The sequence below is a fragment of the Paroedura picta genome, chromosome 15 (assembly GCF_049243985.1).
Source record: "Paroedura picta isolate Pp20150507F chromosome 15, Ppicta_v3.0, whole genome shotgun sequence".
Lineage (NCBI taxonomy): Eukaryota > Metazoa > Chordata > Lepidosauria > Squamata > Gekkonidae > Paroedura > Paroedura picta.
In genome coordinates, this window is record NC_135383.1 from 4887566 (window position 1) to 4899685 (window position 12120).

General features: G+C 49.7%; 1 long non-coding RNA gene across 1 annotated transcript; it reads left to right on the plus strand.

The window, feature by feature from the left end:
- Nucleotides 1–239: 239 nt before the first annotated feature.
- On the plus strand, nt 240–10659 carry LOC143824587 (uncharacterized). The gene is made up of 5 exons (XR_013226803.1): nt 240–367; nt 613–691; nt 4826–4928; nt 7985–9325; nt 10032–10659. It is a non-coding gene; the product is annotated as an uncharacterized LOC143824587 (long non-coding RNA).
- The last annotated feature ends 1461 nt before the right edge of the window (nt 10660–12120 follow it).

A 12120-nucleotide genomic window follows, 5' to 3' on the forward strand; every position in this document is an offset into this window, starting at 1 on the left:
TTACCTTTTTATTTGTTCCTGAATCCTGCTTCATTTTCCCAAATACCAGCGATAGCTTCTCTGTCCCCAAAGATGCCGGAGATGACTGCAGAGGGGGGGGGAGGTATAATTGGAAAGAAAGCAGCTGTCAGAAGAAATTCGGATGCCTTAAGCCGTTCCTATAAACAGCAAATCCGATCGTATAAATCATCCAGCAAACATACTATATGCAAACTTTGTTGGGAGCGGGGGGGGGGGGGGAGAAGAGTCGAAAAAGGCAGCGTGTGAAACGCAGGTGTCAGCATTTGCCAGAGAAGAACAGGGGCATTATCAAGTAATCCACCTTCTGCTATTTGCGATTTCCTCCCCGGCAGCTGTGGCATTAAACGTGAGCTCCCTGCATTTGGGAAGAATTAGAAAACCTTGGGGGAGGGGGGGGGAGATCACTCCCGAGGCATTGGGGGAAGGGGAGAACAGGGGGCTCTGGGAGCAAATGTTAGAAGCGGGAACCATGCTCTGCAGCATGGAAGGGAACTTTTTCTTTAAAAAAAAAAAGGTTTATTGCTCAGTCGTACTTCTAGAGTAATCAGGGGGGATAGGTTACTGTCCTTTGTCCTCTGTCTTTTCCACTAGGGCTCTTTTGACGCTATAAATATTGTGTGATCTTCCACCAAGAGAGCGTGAGGAACTTGGGTTTTATTGCGGAACTGAGGTTGGTGTCAAATGCTGCCAGCTGCTCACCAGGGTCCATTGAGACAGGATGGGCCACACGTTGTTTTACGTCTTCTTCTTCTTCTTCTTCTTCTTCTTCTTCTTCTTCTTCTTCTTCTTCTTCTTCTTCTTCTTCTTCTTCTTCTTCTTCTTCTTCTTCTTCTTCTTCTTCTTCTTCTTCTTCTTCTTCTTCTTCTTCTTCTTCTTCTTCTTCTTCTTCTTCTTATTATTATTATTATTATTATTATTATTATTATTATTATTATTATTATTATTATTATTATTCCCTGCCACTCCCATAGACCGGCTCGTGGCAGGTGTTTTGCTTAGGGGTCCATTATCCCCAGGCTAATGCAGCATTTCTCAGCACTGAAAGCTGCCCCATATGATTTGCTGGACACCGATCCCACTGCCTACGAAGCCACGGGGCGCAAACGGGACCACCCCTGCAACACGGGACGCCACCCGCTCGCTAGGAACGAAGTCTGACTAAACTCGGGAGGACGTCGCTTTGAGTAAACAAACCCGGCGCTGGAGCGGTTAGTCATAGATGACCCTGTGAGTCAGAGGGGTCCAGATGTCCAGCTGCATTTCCCTGATCGTGCATAAGCAAGCCGTGCAGATAGCCTATAGTCATGGCACATGCTGGAATGCTTGCGGGTGCCATGGAAATTGCAAAATATTATATGGCAGCCGGCCCTCTCTCTATCTCGCTTTAATTAAACCCAGGTCTTCTGGAGTATTTCTGAGGCTCTATAACTCTGCCACCTTGCTTCCCCCGCCCCCTTTGCTCTTTCTGTCTCTCTGTTTTAAACGCCCCCCCCCCCAATGGAGCATTATATAATCTGTAACGCCCTCTCTGGTAATCTCCCGGCCATCGGGCTGTATTGACGGATGATGGCCGTAGCGGAACGGGGTTCCGGAGACGTGCCTTGGCCCCGAGACGGCGTCTTTAACCACATGCGGCCTTTTACCTTCCACCTGTTCGAAGACCTGCTTAATGCGTTTCACATGTGTTAGCGATAAACACCGCCGTTGTAAATCATCTGACAGCCTCCGTCCCATGGGCTGCACAGAGCTGGCGATGTAGGCCTGCCTCCTTTTCGGCTGAGATATCGCAGCGGTTGACTGTTTGGGCCTCCTTACTTATATACGGGACAGCAGGGATGATATTTAGACTCTCTGCAACAGCCCTCCAAATCTATATAGCCAATTGTGCGAAGTTTCGGAGTACGAAACGCCAGAGGCCAATTGTGCGAAGTTTTGGAGTACGAAACATCAGAGGCTAATTGTGCGGAATGTCAGAGTCCGAAACCTCAGAGGCTAATTGTGCGAAGTTTCGGAGTACGAAACACCAGAGGCCAATTATGTAAAGTTTTGGGCTATGAAACGTCGGACTCATAGATTACTCTCTAGAATAACCTCTCTGAGGTTTGAAGCCCAAAAGCCCCAAGACCTTCAGAAGACCTTCCACCCCTAATCTGAACTGAATGATTCTGGTAGCTTAAGAGGAAAACAGATAAAGGAAACAGGGAGGAGGGGAAACTTTGGGCTATATATTTTTAGTCTGCGTGGGTGTGTATTATTGCCAGCAGTGTCTGTATTTATCTCTCTGCAATGTGGCATATAAATGTGTGATTAAATCTTTATAAGATACCTTATAGGGGGATCACGGTATCGCTTTCCTTGCAGAAAAAACAGTGCGGTATACAATGGGGCTATATACTGTATCCTCCCGTTACAGTATTTAAATGATGCAGATACCTCTGTGTTGAAGACATCATAGAATCATAGAATTGGAAGGGACCTCCTGGGTCATCTAGTCCAACCCCCTGCACTATGCGGGACACCCAAAACCCTATCGCTCATCCACTGTCACCTGCCACCCCCTTGAGCCTTCACAGAATCAGCCTCTCCGTCCGATGGCTGTCCAGCCTCTGTTTAAAAATCTCCAAAGAAGGAGAACCCTCCACCTCCCGAGGAAGCCTGTTCCACTGAGAAACCGCTCTGACTGTCAGGAACTTCTTCCTGATGTTTAGGTGGAATTTCTTTTGCATTAATTTCATCCCATTCTCGCTCAATGCGGTTTCAAGTTCAGCTTTGGCAGTGGGTAGCTGAAAGATGGGAACCTGTGCCGAAACCTCCCCCAAAACGCCGAAGATGAAAGCGTCCGCGTCGTCCTTTGGAGCCGAGCCTCTTGCAGAGATTGCTCCTCGAGGCGACGTTTGGGTAATCCCTCTCCTTCCACGCTCTGAATTTGGAGCCCGAATGAGGAAATGCACACAAATAAACTCTGTTCGCGATTCCCAGCATGGCCGTCGGAACCCCCCAAGCGCACAGCAACTGCTCCCTTTCGGGGTAAGCCCCAAGAGGTCTCGAAATCCGGCTTTGAACAGATTTTAAGACTGCAGTGCCACGATGCCCCCAAATAGCTTGGCCATATGGGATTTTTTAGGATGAATTTTGGCTCCTGAGGAGGCAAGGACAGATTGGACACCGACAATACGTTTTCTCACCTTGGCGTCTCCAGAGTTTGGGTTTTTTAGCTGCTCCCACTCAGACTGTTCAGGTTTTTAGCGGTGTGGTTTGAAGGCAACCTACTACTGTGTATTCCAAATGGTACCCTTCCCCCAAAAAGGTAAGAGTGGGGCTGGCCCGCTTAATTATATAACTGCCAGAATGCCAAACACACAAAGGGGATGCCCAGCTCCCCAAACCCCCACCATCAGTAGCTCTTTCCTTTGACACGGTGCATAGTGCCCAATCCTGTTCAGATTCACTGGAGTTTCCTGAAGCCGACAGCAGATGCCTCAGAAAGTACATTGTGTCTCTGGCATATGGAAGGGCCACAGGCCCCAAGTTTGGGACCCCTGACCTAGAATGCCCACCTGGTCGACTGCATGGACTTTGCAGCATAGAGGTCTCTGTGTCTTCAGCGCTGGGGCAAAGTTGGGGACACCAGAGTCTTCAGAAAGGCACCTTTGCCTGCAGGGAGCGTAATGACCTCTGTTGTATTGTTAACTGTGTTTTTTAAAAGGCTAATGTTTGAGCGCTGGACTTTTTAAATAACTTTCGGAGAAGCCGCGACCCATCCGTGAGCCGTCAGTCGACCGAATTTCCCCTTTTGACCGGTCAAATGCCAGATCCCAGCCAGATAGGACTAAGGTCACAGCGGCCAAGGAGCTGATCTCTCCCAGACGGCCTCCTTCAGGAACGACTCGGAATCCAGCCTGATCCCGCAGAGGGGAACATGTGCGATCTTGAACCGGCGCTGGAACTTTATTGTGAGAAGCGAACGTCCTGTACACGCTTGGTCTCTCCCCGCGCACACGCCCCATTCCCATAAACAGTGGCAGAAGCATGGAGTTTATTGTTTCGGAAAAGCCACGCAGGCACCTCTGTTTAGTGCAAACAGTTTGAGGCAGAATGGAGGAAGCAGCAATCGTACCTTTTTGGGAAGTGGGCGGCAGGAGGATTGTGGGTTTGGTTCCCGCTTTAGCTTTGTGTGTGCGCGTTAAAAGAAGAAAACGAGTAGGTGTGGGAACAGGAAATTTCAAAGCTAGTCTTCCTGTTCATAGATGTGATAACCAGAGTCAGCGGGGGGTACCTAGACCTTCTTTTCCTTGCCCATCTGCTTTCTCACACTGTGATCCTCGATTGGGGGGGGGTGGGCTACTGAAAGCTATTTTGCACCCAGCACTCTCCTCTCCCTGCTTTCGATACGGCTTAAACACGCAGAGTTGGGGCTTTCCACCCTGTCTGAAACACCTTTTCTCCCTTCCACCATGTTTTAGATTGACTTTGTGGTCTGAAGGTGAATTCTGGGGAACTTGAAAGGTCGCTTGTGACTTGGCCAAGGTCATTGCTGTTGTTTTGTTTTGTCGGATAGGCCGATCTGATTTTCTCCTGGGGTTGTCAGGGCTGGGGTGGGAAATAGATGGAGATTTTGCGGGTGGAGGCTGAAAACAGCAGGGTTTGGGGAAGGGACATCAGTGAGATAGTGCCGTGGCGTCACCCGATGGGTTTTGCCCATAAGTTGGCTGTGACTTGGCAGTAAAAAGCAACAGAAAAGGGACCCACTGGTGCTGCTTCAGAAGTGTACATTGAATTGTATTTTACCCTCTTCCATCTTTAGGGGACTATATTGTGTGATCTTAAAAGAAGAAAAAGACGAAAGGGAATCTACATATTCAGAGACAGTGACCCTCTGAATCCGGGAGCCAGGAGGCAACATCAGGGTAAGGCCTCGGACTCGGCCTCTGCCCCACTTTTGGCCCTCCAGAGGAACTGGCTGGCCCCTGTGTGAGTCAGGATGCTGGGCTAGATGGACCCCTGGTTTGACCCAGCAGGGCTCTTCCGATGTTCTTATTAAGGCCTCAGCCTCTCTGCCCTGTGGTTGCGTTTCAAGAAGGGCTGGTTGACCACACCACGAGACAGAATATTGGCCTGGATGGACCATTTGGTCTGATCCAGCAGGGCTCTTCTTATGTTCTTATCAGAGGAAGGCCTCTGCCTCTCTGCCCTGTCATTGAAGAAGAGTTGGTTCTTATATGCTGCTTTTCCCTACCCGAAGGAGGCTCAAAGTGGCTTACAGTCGCCTTCCCATTCCTCTCCCCACAACAGACACCCTGTGGGGTGGGTGAGGCTGAGAGAGCCCTGATATCACTGCTGGTTCAGAACAGTTTTATCAGTGCCATGGCGAGCCCAAGGTCACCCAGCTGGTTGCATGTGGAGGAGCGCAGAATCGAACCTGGCATGCCAGATTAGAAGTCCGCACTCCTAACCACTACACCAAACTGGCACTCCTAACCACTGCACCAAGCTGGCCGCCCAGAGGTATCGGTTGGCTGCTAGGTGAAACTGGATGCTGGACTAGCTAGACCCTTGGTTTGTTCCAGCAGGGTGGTTCTTACGTTTTTATGATCCCTCTCTCTCTCTCTTCCACTCTCCTACCCTACAGTTCATTTGATCTCCTACAATTCCCCGTGCTCTCCCCGCCCCAGTGCTGGCACGCTTGCAGGAGTTAAAGCCGGTCATTAGCTTCTGCCCTCCAGTTGTCAGTGCCCCTTTCCAAGTAAAACATTACACATGGAAATTAGAACATACTTGGCTCCCGCCTTCGGTCGGAGGTGCAAAAACGAAAAAAAAAAAACATTATGTAGGAAGAGATGACCGTCTTCACCAAACGCCAGCTCCGGAGAGGTACTGCTGGCGAAGGTTCATGCCGTTTCCCCAGAACCTGTTTGCTTAGAAAGACCTGAGAGGCTGTTCTGGGCTGGGCAGATTTGGCACGTAAAGAGGAATCTGAATTTACTGCGTGCATGAAGCCCTATTTTGATGTCCCGTGAACATTGCAGATGTTCCTACGTGTTTCAACGGCATGCAGTCTCCTTTCTCTCCCGGCCTCCTTTTTGGGGAGGAGAGGGGAAGCCCTGTACGATTGCATTCTGCTCAGGTGTTTCTTCCTTCCCCTCTTTTTTGAAAACGCAATGGGGCCGGGCCTTGTAGGCACTCAGCCAATACCGTGGCTAGGGACAAAGTGTTCCAAACAGGAACTTGAGTTATTTTAATTCCATTGTTGTCATTGCTTTTGAACTTAAGAGAGTCTGCTGCGGAATGACCACTGGGTGTAGTGTCTTGAGGCAGATTTGTATGGGGTTGGCTCCCCCTTGAATAGTATCTCTGATAGTTTTCAAATATTTTTTCAGGCTTCGAGGAACCCTGGAACTGGGCCCGAAGTGTGGCTCAGTCCATTAAGCCAGAATAATGGGGAAAGGCCCTGGGATCTATGGATCTAGGGAGAAATTGCTCCAGCCTATCCTCTGGGTAGATAATCTCACATTACTATTTTTCTAACTTCTGCTGCCTCTAATCTTCACTCCCATGTGCAGTTATTTAAGCAGAACATGTTCATTGTCTTCCTACAGAGCTGGAATGGTTTGCTCCATTTTCCTATGTGCAAGAACAGTGATTGCTAAATGAACTTTTCTCCTCTCAGGGCCAGTCCTGCAGCTATCTCAGGTCTACAGTGACACCTATGGGTGTACTACAAGCATTACACTGCATTACAGTGAAAAGGAGGCAAAATAGTAGCTGAGTTCATTGAAGAAGGAAGCGCTCTTAAAAATACATTCCCCAAAATAGATCTGTATTGAGATCCAGGTGATTAACCACAGGTGCAGGCAGAGCATGGTAGAAGAGTCCCAGCTTGGTCGGTGGCCTTACTTGATGCGTCTTGCTGCATTGTGGGAAGAGATCCAAGGCCTGTACCTTTTAGTAGGGTCCGTTGTAGCTCACCGATAGATCAGCACTCTGCATGCCAATGGTTCCCACTTTATTAATTTAAATAGGTTTGTAGTTAGGCACAGAGGATGCAATTCCATAAACAGGGCTGAAAAAAAAACAAACCCTAGACTGGATCCTAAGCACAGGAAGTGGCGTGTGGTGCTCATGTAATTAAATATTTTCTCCTTCATATTGAGGACGGGGAGTCCTTCGCTATAGAATATGGGTTGACTTTGGGGAGGCGAGGACAATGGGCGGGAGAAGAAAGGAGCAGAAATTCACCTGGAAGGTGGAAGCGTGCCTTTGCCATGTCTCTCGGGGCCTCTCCATCCTTGAAGGCGGAGAAATCGAAAGATGGGTGACAAATGAATGGATGGTCCGGTTGGCTGTCTCATCGGGGAGTAGGCATGATGAAAGATGGAAGCTTTACAGCCCCACCGAAGAGGCGCATTCCAGGCGCTGATTCATTCATGAAGAAGTCTCCGGCCCGAAGGCCTCATTCTTCCTGGGGCTGGGCATAATCCTTGCCTTAATCCCTGGAGAGACTGCACATGCAGAGAGTCCCACCAAAAAGGGGGACAGAGAGACAGCTGGCCTTGCCTGGGCATGTGTGTTAGCTCTGTGATGCTGGGGAGTGTTGCTTCTAGACTTTTGTTGAAATGACGCTCCCAAGATCTGTACACTCAGCAGTATTGGGCAGGTGATGCTTTTAGAGGCAGTCCAAGGGACAAATGTCCGGGGAACTTGACTTCCTTGCACGTTTTTGCAGAACTGTTGTCGAATTCCTATCCTGTGCTGCTCAGGTCAGATCCCCTGGATCTTTGAGCCTTAAATATGCAAACAGTGGCATCCCTGAACAACGTTGTGGGATGCCAGCCTCCAGGTGGACGGTTCTTAATAAGCTCCTGGACGCTGGTAAATATGTTTTTCTATTTTATAATGTTTTGCTTAATACGTAGCTAATTGGGATGCAGTTTTCTCATGTATTTTCATATTGCTTAATTTCCAGAAATGGCCATGGATTCTGATGAAGAATTATCTAGAGTTGTCAGCTCTGGGTTGGAGAATTTGTGGAGATTCGGGGAGTGAAGCCCGAGGAGGTGGAGTCTGGGGATGGGAGGCAGACAAGCAAGCTGTGATCCCATAAAACTCGTCCCACAAAGGTGCCATTTTCTGCATGGAAAAATGTAGTCTGGAGTTGAGTAGTCAATCCAGGAAAACTCTCCAGCCCCTATTTAAGAACATCAGAAGAGCCCTGCTGGGTCAGGCCAGTGGTCCATCAAGTCCAGCATCCTGTCTCACACAGGGGCCAACCAGTTCGTCTGGAGGGCCAACAACAAGCATAGAGGCCAAGACTTTCATAAGAACATCAAAAAAGTCCTTCTGGATCAGACCAGTGGTCCATCTAATTGAACATCCTGTCTGTCACAGAGGCAAACTAGTTCCTTTGGACAACCAACAACAGGGCACATACGTCAAGGCCTTCCTAAGAACATCAGAAGAGTCCTGCTGGATCAGACCAGTGGTTCTTCTAGTCCAACATCCCTCCTCATGCAGTTCCTTTGGACAGCCACCAACATGGCAGAGAGGCTGTGCCTTCCTAAGAACATCAGAAGAGTCCTGCTGGATCAGACCAGTGGGTCCATCTAGCCCAACATCCAACAACAGGACATAAAGGCCATCTCCTTCCCCTGTTGTTGCCTCCTGGCTCTGGGAACTGGGGAGCCTGGTAACTCTAGCCCTACCTCTAAGAGTCCTAGAAGTAGGCCATGGAAGGTGGCCATGTTAGCAGATCAAGGAAGGGGGTTCTTTAGATGCTCAGACCCTTTTAGGCTGTGGGAACTGAGGAATTTGCTCACTGATCTCCCCCCCACGTCAGATTGGCCTCGGAGCAAAACTGGTTGTCAGCCATGACCACGAATTGTAGAGATGGAAGCACAATTCAGTGCCTCGATGGCAGGATAAAAAGTTTGCACTGACTCGCGTTAGTCACGCCACTCAAGCCGCCTGCCGCCGGCCAGAAAAGCACGTCGCAGGGTGAGGTCACCAGAAGACTCCCTTTTTCAAAATCCCACTGAGATGACAGTCGCTCAACCGGCTCTGTTTACCTTCCTCTTCTGAACTGGAAACGCAATTCGGCAAGCAATATCTCCTTAAACCCGCCCTGGAGCCATCGCAGCTTTATTGGCAACGCTCTCCTCGGTTCGTGAGGAACCTCGGGCTCTGGCACCCACCTACGCTGACGGATCCCTTTGTGGTCCAGCCTTGCTTCAAAGTGAACAAAATCGCGTCAACGGTTCCACTCCTGCTGCCTTAAATGCAGGGCTCCTCACCCGCCCCCGGGCAAGAGGTAGGACCTGGGCGATTCTCATTCCAGCTGTGTTCCGAAGGCCGACAAGCCATGCTCAGGGGTGTCCGATATGGGACAGGGAGGTCTTTTGACAGCAGGGGATTCTACGGCTGCTCTAGGCCAGGGGTAGACAACCTGCGGCCCTCCAGATGTCCATGGACTACAGTTCCCATGAGCCCCTGCCAGCGAATGCTGGCAGGGGCTCATGGGAACTGTAGTCCATGGACATCTGGAGGGCCGCAGTTTGACTTACCCCTGCTCTAGGCCAAGGACTGGCACACAAAATAGGATCGATCCTAAGCATTTTTACTGTAATCGAAGAAGAAGAGTTGGTTTTTCTACCCTGCCTTTTCCACCCTAATAAATCTCAAAGCGGCTTGCAGGTGCCTGACCTTCCTCTCCCACCAACAGACAAGGTAGGTGGGGTTGAGAGGGCTCTTATAAGAACGGTGACTGGACCACGGTCACCCAGCTGGCCTCATGTGTCTCGAAGCAGCTTACAATCGCCTTCTCTTTCTGTCCTCACAACAGGCACCTCATGAGGCAGGTGGGGCTGAGAGAGTTCAGAGAGAACTGTGACTGGCCCCAGCAGGCTTTGTGTGGAGGAAGAAGAAGAAAAAAAGTTATTTATTATACCCCGCTTTTTCCTCCTCTCAGGAGTCGCAAAGTGGCTTACAGTTTCCTTCTCTGCTTCTTCTCGCCACAGGTATCTTGAGAGGCAGGTGGGGCCGAGAGAGCTCTGGAAGAACTGTGACTGGCCCCACGTTCACCCAGCTGTCTGCATGTAGAAGAGTGGGGGGGGGGAGCCAAACCAGGATCTCCAGATAAGAGTCCACCGCTCTTAACCACGCCACTGTTGCACCATGTGCAAACGCCTGGAGACAATCAAAATGTTGCAAGCATGCAGGAGCACCATGCAGCTGGCCACCATCCCTAGATGCACCTCCGCCCCTGGTTATAAAGTGCCTGCCCTGTTCTCACACTTTACGGTGCTCACATTCACCACGGAAACCCTGAATCAGCCTTTGCAGCCCTGCAGGCTCCACCTTCGACGTGGCTGTTTTGCCGGGCCAGAAGATTGCAGAGGCGTTGCCCCACACTAAATAGGAGAGGATCAGTGCTCAGTGCGCCCCCCAGAAACAAATGCCGCGTGCTGCATGGACGATCAGGGAATAAGGACAGAGTGGAGGTCAGTTGGGCAGAACCAGCGAGGACAACCTGGGCTTGATCTGTATAAGGTTCTGTTAATACTCACGTGAGAGCACATTTAGGGTTGCCGCTCTGGGTTGGGAAATACCTGGAAACTTTGGGGGTGGAGCCATGAGTGGGCAGGATTTGGGGCAGGGAGGGAGGGAGTGGAATGTTATGCTGCGGAGTCCATCTTCCAAGACAGCCGTTTTCTCCAAGGGAGCTGAGCTTCATAGCCTGGAGATGGCAGGAGTGACCAAACTGCGGGTCTCCAGACGTCGCAGAATCACAGAACCATAGAGTTGGAAGGGGCCATACAGGCCATAGAATGATAGAATCATAAATCATAGAATCATAGAGTTGGAAGGGGCCATACAGGCCATAGAATGATAGAATCATAGAGTTGGAAGGGGCCACACAGGCCATCTAGTCCAACCCCCTGCTCAACGCAGGATCAGCTCATAGAATCTTAGAATCATAGAATCATAGAGTTGGAAGGGGCCATACAGGCCATCTAGTCCAACCCCCTGCTCAACGCAGGATCAGCCCAGAGCATCCTAAAGTCCATGGACTACAATTACCAGGAGCCCCTGCCAGCGCCATGCCTCCCTTCTTCTCCCCACAACAGGTATCTTATGAGGCAAGAAAGGCCGTGAGAGCTCTGGAAGAACTGGGACCGGCCCAAGGTCACCCAGCTGTCTGCATGTGGAAGAGGAGTCCTCCAAATTAGGGGTCGCCTCTCTTAACCACGACACCATGCAGAAGAATGCAAGCACAAGAAGAAAATTGGGCCTAGCTTTTCCCCCCTTTCGGGCGGGGGGGTGGACGAGTGGAATAAGTCAGAGGGGCCCAGTGAGAAAAATGAAGCAATCTGAGAGCAGGAAGGAAAAAGGGGACAGGTTATGTCATTAAGAACTAGCGTCCAATGTTATGGTGAAACGCCATGGAGACCAGAAGGCACAGGGTGTGTAAAAATAGCATTATGAAAGTGGTCCAGAGTTCCAAGAATTCTCACATCTCTGCAAAGGAAGAAATGTATGTTCTCATCTGAATATGTGTGCATGCGGGCGGGGGGGGGGGGGAGATATTATGTGCCATATGAGTCCACAAGAGGGGGAGAGGGATGGGATGCCGCTGCTTATATTTTCGTGGTCCTTCCAACCCAAACATGAGAGATGCGTACAATTAATGCCTCTGCACACCTTCGATGTTGCTGCTCGGTGGCTAGGGTCCGGAGAAGGAAGGAACGGAATGCACATCTGGGTCAAGTAATTTCATCAAAACTGCCTTGGAGTTTCGAGTTAACTTTTCCTCTATGAGGTTAAAAAAGAAGAAGTTTATGCGACAAATTTAAAAGACCTGAAACACACCAAACGAAAGACCGTCCCTCCCTCCCCCACCCCAAATGGAATATTCCCTTCTTTGCAGCTCTCCTAAGTAGGCAGATAAGATTTTAAAAAAAGAAATCTTTTCCTTGTTCTGTGCAGTATCTTCTATCGGACATGTTCACACCTTGTACATAAATCAAGGACGCTCTTATAGCACGTGAATGTAAGCGATCTATGCTAACCAATTTATTTAGCTAGATGTTAAAAAAAACAAAACGA